Here is a 12500-nt window from a genome sequence, read left to right as displayed (position 1 = left end):
CGTAAGTAATATACTAATAATAAAGTAGCCTCAAATATTCGATGTAACTTGTATTCAAATTTTTCTAAGTCGATCCGGTCACATAACGGGCAAAAATTTATTTAGTGTACAGTTGAAATTTCCAACACGTAGTAGTTGGTTTGTGCCTCTTATATTTGACATAAACAGTAAAATTGTACCAATATCTCACCAGCAAAGTGTAAGCCCACATTTTATCACGTCTCAACGAATGAAAACTGGTCTAATGGCGTTGGAAAAACAAAATAAAAAATACAGTAATGATAATAATAATAAAAATCAATATTTAAATTTCTTTAGGAGAAGATAAACGACATTGATTTCCGGTGTTAGAAGGAAAAAATAACAAACTAAAATAAGCTGAAAAACAAAAACGATGATATAAATTGTATAAAGATTGGCCGCCATTGATAACTACATTTTGACAGTTCGAAAGCTTTCAATTTGACAAGTGATTTTTTAAAAAAATGAAATTCCGCTTCATAGTTTTTCGTTTATTTCATTATTTCCCTCTTCAAAAATGCATTAAGTTGACATTTTTGATATCTGTTAATAAAATATTCTTTTGATTTGATCCGTACTTTCAAATCGGAATAATAATCGCGCAGAAGGAGGTGACCAATATTTCTATCTTATTTTTTTTAAAAGAACTATTTATATTTATTTATATTAAGAATGATAGACAAAGAAAATGTTCTTTAGACTTGGAAGATAGAATAAAAACGAAATCCATCATGAAGAAGGCACTAAATGTTTGTCAATGTTTAATGTTCGGAGACTTTTCTGTGTTAAGTTGTTCCGTGAGGTGATTTCTTTTCTGGAAATTATAGTTTTTATATACTCGACTTTCAGTGATATATATGACTAACGTTTTACAAATCATAAAGCATTTTATGTTTACCTGCCTATTTTGTGTGCGATATTATATGAATTCCTCCATTAATGTTTTATCATATTTTCCGATAAATCTGTTTAGCTTGAATTGAATAATAAAGATTATTTTTCAAAGCAATAGACATCAGTAACCGTACATTCATCAATTTCTAAGCGATATCCCCTTTTCTATATTATTCGATATCTATTGGTCCTATTATTTATTTCATTTATCTGTTTCCTAATAAATTTTGAAAGCATGGCTTTGTTTTAGATGTAGTAAGCAGGGATTAAATAGACGTGTTGGTATGGACGGGGTTTCTACTGAAGATAGCAAAATGTGTAATTTCTTTGGTAGCAACAGTTCGATGGTAAGCACATTTATCAAAAAAGCTGTTTTTAAGAAGGCAGAGCCGTGTGTTTTGGCAACGGAATCGTGGTCTTTTTCGTTACTGCTTTGCCTGCTACTGAAATATTTCTCTTACAGAACGAAAAGTACAGATCGACCGTCATTGCAAAAGCAATTCTTAATAAAAATTCAAAACCGAATTTGGCCGACCAGTCTAAATCCAAATTCCGTTTACTAAATTTGAATGACATATTTTACGTAGTAATGTAGTAAACACTTCGAGATGTTACAATATATAATCGATGAAATAGAATAGAGATGCCACCCCCTCTAACACATAAACACGTATATAACATAAATGCAATGCGCGTGCGTGCGTGTATGAGTGTGTAAATGTGTATTTGCGTGTGTATAAGATTTCATTTGCATATGCCAGGGTTATGTGAAATTTTATTGCCTTATGGACTTTTGGTTGAATGAGGACGTCATCATCGCAGAAACATGCACGAATGAACATACATATACATGCCTCCCTCTCTCTCCCAAATATTTCTCCTCCTCTCACTCGTTATATATATGTTTATGTTAGGGCAGCGAGCTGGTAGAAGCGTTAGATCGCCGGGCGAAATGCGTAGCCGTATTTCGTCTGCCTCTACGTTCTGAGTTCAAATCCCGCCGAGGTCGACTTTGTCTTTTATCCTTTCGAGGTCGATTAAATAAGTACCAGTTAATCGTTTGTCTATCCTGTTTGTCCCCTCTATGTTTAGCCCCTTGTGGGTAATAAAGAAACAGGTGTTTCGTCGTCTGCCGTTACGTTTTGAGTTCAAATTGTTAAAGTCTTTTTAACATCAGAATACATCTTAAAGAGCAATGCACTATAAAGAATGAAACGAGAGAGCAAACATCGAGATGCCTGATGGTATTTAGTTACATAAGGCGGCGAGCTGGCAGAAACGTTAGCACGATGGGCAAAATGCGTAGCCGTATTTCGTCTGCCGTTACATTCCGAGTTCAAATTCCGCCGAGGTCGACTTTGCCTTTCATCCTTTCGGGGTCGATAAATTAAGTACCAGTTACGCACTGGGGTCGATGTAATCGACTTAATACCTATGTCTGTCCTTGTTTGTCCCCTCTGTGTTTAGCCCCTTGTGGGTAATAAAGAAATAGGTATTTAGTTACATGCATCTATGTTATTAATTAAAAATCGCACTGGTGGTATTTTACATTCAGTCACTTTATGATCAATAAAGCAACTACTAGTTATATTAGCAATTTTCGAGTCTATAAAGAAATTATGTGGAGGCGCAATGGCCCAGTGGTTAGGGCAGCGGACTCGCGGTCGTAGTATTGCGGTTTCGATTCCCAGACCGGGCGTTGTGAGTGTTTATTGAGCGAAAACACCTAAATCTCCACGACGCTCCGGCAGGGGGTGGTGGCGATCCCTGCTGTACTCTTTCGCCGCAACTTTCTCTCACTCTTTCTTCTGTTGGCCTGCTCGCTTAGCCAGCGGGGTGGCGTCATTTGAAGGCTAAAACAATGCGAAGCGCATTGTGGCCAGCGATGTGTAGCAACATCTGATAGCCTGGTCGGTCACGGTGATCACGGTGATAAAGACATTATATGATCCCTTCGAAACAAATTAGTGGCCATGTTATAAATTTTGTTTTGGTTGCATTCCCTCATCATTATGCTTTTTAATTAGAAAACTTTTTTTCATTGAGATACTTATATATTTTCTCACATAATGTTGGTCCGTCGCTTTCCGAGGAATCGTCCTTATTATATTTTGGTAGGAGAATATTTATTCTTGCTCGGTCACGTTGGTATTATTTTACTTGACCATATTTTAGTTGAAGATATATTGGTTATTTATCCAGCAATTACATTGTTTCTACTTTAGAGGAATTCCAATTACCCTTTCCTGTGATGGTCTCCATTACATTTTCCACAGTGATGTCTTCCTATTATTCAGGTGATACACTCATGCAAACTTCCCTTTGTTCTATAGGTTATTTCAATTATTTTATGGAGATTTCCTTAATTCCTATTTTTTACTTCAAACTAATTCATAATATTCTTCAAGTACTTCCATGTTTTGTTTCTCACTTTCCATCTTCTTTATATCGTGCTGACATTTTGGAGTCTAAATAGGGTCTGTTTAATGGTATCTAGTTCTTTACCTTATTGTGATGCCTGTGAAGTTGATGAATACACGTTGCGAAATACTCTATGAGATACTACAAATGCTGTCAAATATCATTTAACCTAAACCTGTTATAACTCTTTCAATTATTCGCTCTTTTATATGTTTAATACACCACCTACATGTTTTACTACACCTCCTTGTTCATATTGTATACCATTTTGATGTTTTTGTTTTCTATTGGCATAAGTGTCATTCTGATATTCATTCATATATATATTGACATTTACTCACTGTTTCCAGGCTTCCAACAATTATTGGTACTACTACCACGCTTTTCAGCGACCACAACTGCTTAACTTCCCAAGCTAACCTGTTATATCTTTCGACTTTTATTTCTACCTTATCGCATGCCTTGTTGTCAGCTGGGCATGTTATATATAACGGGAAACTTTATGAAAATAAACGTAAGACGAAGGCAGGTGGAATACAAACAAACAATTGTATTAGTATGGCGCTCAGGAATATAAATAAAACAAGTCTTTTACGTTTCGAGCCTACGCTCTTCAACAGAAAGATACACAGAAAAGAAACACGGAGAGAAACAAGGAGAGAAAAAAATGCGTGCAGAGGCTAGCGAATCAACATGGCGATCTGGCGATGTTATATCTAAGCTCCAGCATCGTTCGCTTTCTTTCTCAATTAACATTATGTCTGGTTTCCTATTCTCAATCTCATGGTCGCACTGAATCATAAAATCTCGTAGGATATTTGCATTGTCACTTTCGATGATGCCTTCGGGTTTATGTTCGTACTACTTTTTTGGTTTGTCACGTCCATACTTGTTGCAAAATTCTGTTTCCTTTTCTTGCCGACACCTCTTCCTGGCACCTAGGGCACAGGAACACATTGTATACATTTCTAGGCATTAAAATATACACACCAGATTGTTTATTTACAAAGTCATGTGATAGTAACAGAAGGGGAAGGAAGACAGAGAGAAAAAGAAACAAATATAAAAGTAAGCAAAGAAAATAAAGGGTAAAAAAGGAAAGAAAATTCACAGCGACAATGCTCTTCTCAATACATGTGACGTGCCAGTTAGGACAATCTTTTGCACGTCCCGCATGGATGGTAATCCCGGGACCATTCTTAAATAATTTTCAGTTTCTTTTTTGATTATTACACGTGCTCCTGCAATTAGTGGTATTGTAACCGTCTTGAGGTACCATCTTTGCTCCTACTACCATGTGGTATTTTAAAATGTTGTTTAGTTTCGACTTTTGTCCTGTGTTAGTACAGTATGTTAGGGTTGGAGGATATAGTAGGAGAAAGAGAAGCCTAGTGAATAGACTTAATTCCACAAGTCTGTAAATAGGTTCGGCAAATGGAGAGAAGGAGATCAACAATGGGGCTTCGCATTCCTGTGAGAACGAGATAAAAGAAGCGTCGCACCCTTCTGATTAGCAGTGATCAATTGTGTTTACTACTACCAGCGATCGATGAGTGCAATGACCTTGGCCTTGGAAAGAACCAGTTCACCTTGTTTTGTTTTCAATTGCTGATAGAAAAAATAATATATATATATACTGATGAATTTTTGAATTTCTGAATTTTTATTGGGGAGTCTCTTTTGAATTTTCCTTTTCTTTTCATAGGTTTTGCTGTGGTTTACAGTTTTCGTAATTGTGAAGTTTGTATATATTGTCCAGATGCTTATCTCCTTAACATTTATCGTGTGTTTAATTTGTTGCTGCAATAAAACGTATGTTTACATATTCGAGTAGTCAAGGAGAAAACAATGGCAAATATTTTGTAAATATTAAAGTTCTGAATTCCTAAAGCTGATTGTTTGTATGCCCAGCCATAGAAAATTGTAGTGTTATTTCAATAAAAAGGATGTTTACATTCTCGAATATTCAGGGAAGAAAGGAAAGGAAAGAAAAGAAGTTTAAAGTTTTCACATAAAATGGCATATATTGAAGTTCTTAAATTCTCCGCTTCCCCCATGGCTCCTTCTGTCCGTTTGCTTTCCTCTCTTTCTTTCCAACCAGTTTACCATTTGAAATTGAAGCGGATCCAATCAAGTCCCTCGTATCTGTTAGATCTTTTGTCAGAATGTGTTTCAGAATCTCATCAACATTTTGGGTCGCGCGTCTCACATTGTTACAGTCGAAGCTTCTTAGATTCATCGGCTTGGTCTCTGTTCTTGTAATTCTTACATCCTCGAGTCTTTTCCTGGGGTTTCTCTGTTCCTCAGTCATATCCTCTCTTATTTCAGGGTTTTCTACAGTGTAATGATTGGCCGGATTTTCCTTCACTATAACTTCACCGTGCCTACGCATTCGCTGATCTTTACCTACTTTATTCTCTTCGAGATCCTCACCACTACAAAGGCTTATTATTATAACTACTACTACTACTACTACTACTACTACTACTACTACTACTACTACTACTACTACTGCGGAGGCACAATGGCCTAGTGGTTAGGGCGGCGGACTCACGGTCTGAGGATCGAGGTTTCGATTCCCAGACCAGGCGTTGTGTCTGTTTATTGAGCGAAAACACCTAAAGCTCCACGAGGCTCCGGCAGGGGTGGTGGTGGCGACCCCTGTTGTATTCTTTCGTTCCAACATTCTCTCACTTTTTCTTCCTGTTTCTTAGGTAACGCTGTGATTGAATGGCGTCCCGTCCAGCTGTGTGTGTGTGTGGGGGGGGGGCACATATGCCACAGAAACCGGGAACCCGGGCCCATGAGCCTGGCAAGACTTGAAAAGAGCAGAGAAAAACTACTACTACTACTACTACTACTACTACTACTACTACTACCACCACCACTACCATTAATAATAATGATAATGATAATAATAACAATTTTTACTATTAAGGCAGTGAACTGGGTGGATCGTTATAACGCCAGCCAAGGTGCTATGTTTTTACGTTCTGAGTTCAAATTTCACCGGGGTCAACTCTGCATTTTATCCTTACTGGGTCGATAAAATATCCACCAGATGATCACTTGGTCTATGCAATCGCCTTACCGCTTCTCTCGAAATTTCTGACCAAAATTTGAAACCATTATTATTGCTGACATACACAGGTTCATATATATGCCCCAGTTGCAGTAGTAGGTTCTTAAACTCTTCTCTATTTAACTTAGTTTCAACTTTAATATTCAGACTTACTGTGAAGTTAAATTAACTGCTCCATGCACTAAACACTAGATGTGACAGTAGATTTGAAATAACGAAGGATAAAGAAAAATAAATTCGTAATTGAGACTTTAGTAACATACTAATTCACAGACAGACTTACATAAGGTATATAGATATGTGTATACATACTTATACGCATACCTAAATACCTCAGTACATATATAGATACCTATACATGTATATACATATATACATACATACACACATGTTTATACATGCATGTAAATATATTAATATTATATATATATATATATATATTATATATATATTATATGCATATATAGAAATGTATGTATATATATATATATATATATATATATATTATATATATATATGCATATATAGAATGTATGTATATATATATATATATATATATATATATATATCTGTATGTATATGTATTTATATATTAGCATATATAAAATAATCCGCAAAGCATCTACGTAAACACTTCATACGCCACTACATACAAAGCATACATATACGCACCCCAGTAAGCACGCGCATATTTACACATATATGCACACAAACATACGTGTGTATATTAGATACATTAAACTTTGTAGTAGTAAGGTCCTTTACTCAAATACACCTGGCTTAATGCATGTTCAATATTCAGGAATTAAATTACTTTCTACATTTAGATGTAAAATCAAGAGGCATTATTCTCTTTGACAAAATGTTATTTTGTTCTTTCGACTTTTGCAAAGAAGACACACAACAAAAATATTCACAGTGAGTCAGGAATTTTAATCAGTTTGTGCTGTTATTTTAAATGACTTCACCGATGTTGAATATATTACACATTTTACTGTCTACAATTTTAAGGAAAAAAAAATTGTTACTGCGATGGAGTCAACTACTTTTTAGCTTTCTCAAACTTCTTGTTTCAATTCATCTCTCCACCCCACCTACGCACTTTCTCTTTTTCTTCGTGCACTCTCACTTCCCCAGTGCTCCTTTCTGACCATCTATCTGTCTGTCTGTCTGTCTATCTATCTATCTATCTATCTATCTATCTATCTATCTATCTATCCATCCATCCATCCATCCATCCATCCATCTATCTATCTATCTATCTATCTATCTATCTATCTATCTATCTATCTATCTATCTATCTATCTATCTATCTATCTATCTATTTGTCTATCTATCTGTCTGTCTATCTACATATACGTGCATCTGTGCGTATTTGTGTGTGTATATATATATATATATATATATATATATATATATATATATATATATATAAGTACGCGTCTTTGTATGTATTTATGAGTGTGTGTTTGAGGGCATGTGTACACACTGGTAATATACAGATTACGGAGTCAAAAATATTCCAAGTGAAAATATCATTTTAAATAAATATACAAAATTTTGAAAGCAAAGATAATCAAATTTAAAATATGAAATTCCTATGTAAATGGTTGAAGAAGCACAAAGTGTGATGAGGGAGAAGTAGAATTGTTTGAAACGGAGGACAACCCAATTCGGAGCAGATTATAGGAATAGGGCATTCAGTCTATCAGTAATGGTGTGACATAGTAAACTTTGTCGAAGACGCAGTTTCGGTACCGGCTATTAAAAGTCTTGAAGAACGCGGACTTTATGACGAAAGGTTTTTATCTAGGCTAAACTGATCATTTCTTCATTTTGTGTGAAGCAATATAATAACTTCCACGATATGATATTTACTCAATATTTATTTCTTTATTGCCAACAGGGGGATAAACATAGAGGGGACAAACAAGGACAGACAAAAGGGCTAAGTCGATTACATCGATCCCAGTGCGCAACCGGTATTTATTTAATTGATCCCGAAAGGATGAAGGACAAAGTTGACCTCAACCGAATTTGAACTCAGAACGTAGTGGCAGACTAAATATCGCTAGGCAGTTCGCCCGGCTAACGATTCTAGTTTCTTTATTGTCCACAAGGGGCTAAACATAGAGGGAAAAGACAAGGACAAACAAAGGGATTAAGTCGATTACAACGGCACCAGTGCGTAACTGGTACTTAAATTATCGACCCCAAAAGGATGAAACGCAAAGTCGACCTCGGCAGAATTTAAACACAGAATGTAACAGCAGACTAAATACCTATTTCTTTACAACCCACCAGGGGCTAAACACAGAGGGGACAAACAAGGACAGACATAGGTATTAAGTCGATTACATAGACCCCAGTGCGTAACTGGTACTTAATTTATCGACCCCGAAAGGATGAAAGGCAAAGTCGATCTCGGCGGAATTTGAGCTCAGAACGTAACAGCAGACTAAATACCGCAAGGCAGTTCGCTCGGCTAACGATTCTTCCAGCTCACCGCCCTATATTTATTTAATATTGATGTTGATACCCTTGAGTATGTTCATTATATTAGTGAATATAGAGAACACTTCTGCTGAGGGTTTACTTGTAAATTGGCATACTTTATTTAATCCTTTATTCTCAGCTCTTTTCCCACTCTGTACAGTTTTCACTTGTCACAGTTTCATTCAAATGTTTAACGCTGTCTTCGTTCTCTTTGAGTGTAAGATATTTTGCGCACACAATAATCTTACACAAATGCCATTCACAATATTGTCTATATGAAACACTATGAATGTAATTTTCTCTGAGTTCTTGTATGAGTTGGTGGCGAAAGTAGATATTCTATTAATGTTTTATGGAGGAGATTCTCATAACCCTTTTCTTTGGTAAATAGAGCTTACTTTTTATTGCTTCTATCGAACTACTTTTACTCTCGTGAACGACAGCGAAGTTTATGAGGCGTATAGGATTAGTGTGTTTATCTCTTGATTTTGTCAAAGGCTATTCTTGTTCTTGGATTAGTTTTAGTTTCTAATTTTTGTCTTTAGTGGATGTAGACGTATCTATGACTTTTGTTGTTGTTGTTGGTTTTCTGATAGTGTCGTTTTAAGGTTGCGGTTATGTAATAATTCGAAGGGATTTCCCTCGCCCCGCCGATTCCTTTAGCTTTCAGTGGCCTTCTTTTCATCTGATGTTCCTCTCCATGTGACAAAAACACTTTGTAATGGACTCATTTAAGCCTCGTCACACATGTATGTCTTGGAATCGATAAACCCACAGACGAATGGTAAGCGTGGGTCTCTGAGAAGGCGGCGAGCTGGCAGAAAGCTTAGCACACCAAGCGAAATGATTACCGCTTATTTCATCTGCCGTTACGTTCTGAGTTCAAATTCCGCCGAGGTCGACTTTGCCTTTCATCCTTTCGGGGTCGATAAATTAAGTACCAATTACGCACTGGGGTCCATGTAATCGACTTAATCCGTTTGTCTGTCCTTGTTGGTCCTCTCTGTCTTTAACCCCTTGTGGGTAGTAAAGAAATAGGTAAATGTGGGTCTCTGTGCAAATTTTATATATGTGCCTTTGATTTAGTGGGTGTAAATGGAAGCTAGCTTAGTTTGCTTATTAATGTAGCGTTAGTATTGTGGGTTTGGACTATCATATTCATTTCTGCTTTGTTGTTACGGTTGATGTAAAATTTGCCTTTTCTTTGGTTACTGACGGTTCAGCTATTGTTCTTGTCATAGGCGTAGGTGTGGCTCTGTGGAAAGAACTTCCGGATTCAGTCCAACTACGTGACACCTTGATAAATGCATGTAACTATAGCCTCAGACAGATCAAAGTTTTTTTTAGTGCATTTGGTAGACGGATACTGAAAGAAAAAAACCGTGAAACCTGCTTCCCGTCATGCAGACTCAAAGAATCGGCTTCCCGTATTCTCAGGTGTCTGTCCGTGGCAGGAATATTAATTCCTGGCGGCTGAGTGGAAATAAGAAATGAAGTGTGTTGCTCTAACACACAAAGCGTCCTCTGGTATACGAATCGAAACGACAATCGTACAATAACCTTACCACTAAGCTACGTGCCTCCAATAAACTGAAAGTAACCTGTTGTACACACACACACACACACACACACGCACATGCACGCACACACAGGCACACGTGTACACATATACACGCACACACACATGCACACACATACACGCACACACACGTGCGCACACAGGCATACACACACATGCACGCACACAGACACGCACCCACACACGCGCAAACACACGCACACACACGCACACACAAGCACACACACACGCACACGCATGCACACACGCGCACATACACACACATACATATTAATGTATGTGTGTGCGTGCGTCTTTGTATTTGTATCTGTCTCCCTCCACACATCACTTGAGAATCGGTGTTGGTGTGTTTACGTCCATCTAACTTAAGGGTTCCACAAAAGAGAAAATACAATAAGCAACGGGCTACAAAAATGATTACTGATGTTGACCCATTCGACTAAAATCTCCAACGCGCTGCCGGGGCGTGGCCGGGGTCTAATTACTGAATCGAGTGAAAAAATATTATCTACTCTAGGTACGATGCCTGAATTTTTTTTTTTTTGTATGGGAGGAGCCAGTCTATTAGATCGACCCTAGTACGTAACTGGTACTCAACTTATCAACCCCGAAAAGATGAAAGGTAAACTCGACCTCGGCGGAATTTGAACTTAGAAACCAAAGACAGACGAAATACCTATTTCCTTACTACCCACAAGGGGCTAAACGCAAAAAGGACGGAATTTGAACTCAGAACGTAACGGCAGACGAAATATCTATTTCTTTACTACCCACAAGGGGCTAAACACAGAGGAGACAAACAAGGACAGACAAACGGATTAAGTCGATTATATCGACCCCAGTGCGTAACTGGTACTTATTTAATCGACCCTGAAAGGATGAAAGGCTAAGTCGAACTCGGCGAAATTTGAACTCATAATGTAACGGCAGACGAAATACCTATTTCTTTACTACCCACAAGGGGCTAAACAGAGGGGACAAACAAGGACAGACAAACGGATTAAGTCGATTATATCGACCCCAGTGCGTAACTGGTACTTATTTAATCGACCCTGAAACGATGAAAGGCTAAGTCGAACTCGGCGAAATTTGAACTCATAATGTAACGGCAGACGAAATACCTATTTCTTTACTACCCACAAGGGGCTAAACAGAGGGGACAAACAAGGACAGACAAACGGATTAAGTCGATTACATCGACCCCAGTGCTTAACTGATGCTTAATTTATCGACCCCGGAAGGATGAAAGGTAGAGTCGACCTCGGCGGAATTTGAACTCAGAACATAACGGCAGACGAAATACGGCTACGCATTTCGCCCGGCGTGCTAACGTTTCTGCCAGCTCACCGCCTTGAAACGAACAATTAAAAGATAAAATATTACTTTTGCTGCTGCTGTTGCTTATAGTGCTTCACCTTTCACTTTGCTGTTACTTTAACTGTTGCTGCTACCGCTCAAAGTTGCTGTTGTTGGCGATGATGGTGTTGGCACCGTCTACCGTTGTTGATGCTGTTGCAGTGCTTGTTTTAGCAGCACAGCGGTGGTAAAAGAAATAGAAAATGTTTAGGTTTCGGTGCTTCTTGTGATGCATGTATACAAAATAAAGTCGAGTATTTACGCAGAGAAAATAATAAATAGTGATTTGTTTTGTTTTTTGTTTTTATTACATAAATACAATATTTTATTCCTGTTTATTTTCCATATTTATCAAATGCAGTTCATAGATATATCCAGCCCAATTAATAGTGAAGTTATTATTATGGGCAATATTATACCCGGGTTCAAAACAATAAAAACATCAGTTCAAAGTAATAAAACGTCGTTCAAAGTAGCATAGAACAGTAGGAAATATTAATACCAAAGTAGAAGTTGAAAAAAAATTCGTAAATATATATATTAAATATATGTAAATATTCGCGTTCATTGTGAATTATATAATTTACGTGTTGAAATTCTTTATATTACGTGCCAGTGCTTACAGAGTTCCTGAAATGAGTATGAAGAAA

The sequence above is a fragment of the Octopus sinensis genome, linkage group LG12 (genome assembly GCF_006345805.1).
Source record: "Octopus sinensis linkage group LG12, ASM634580v1, whole genome shotgun sequence".
Classification (NCBI taxonomy): Eukaryota; Metazoa; Mollusca; class Cephalopoda; order Octopoda; family Octopodidae; genus Octopus; species Octopus sinensis.
This window is presented reverse-complemented; position numbering follows the sequence as displayed.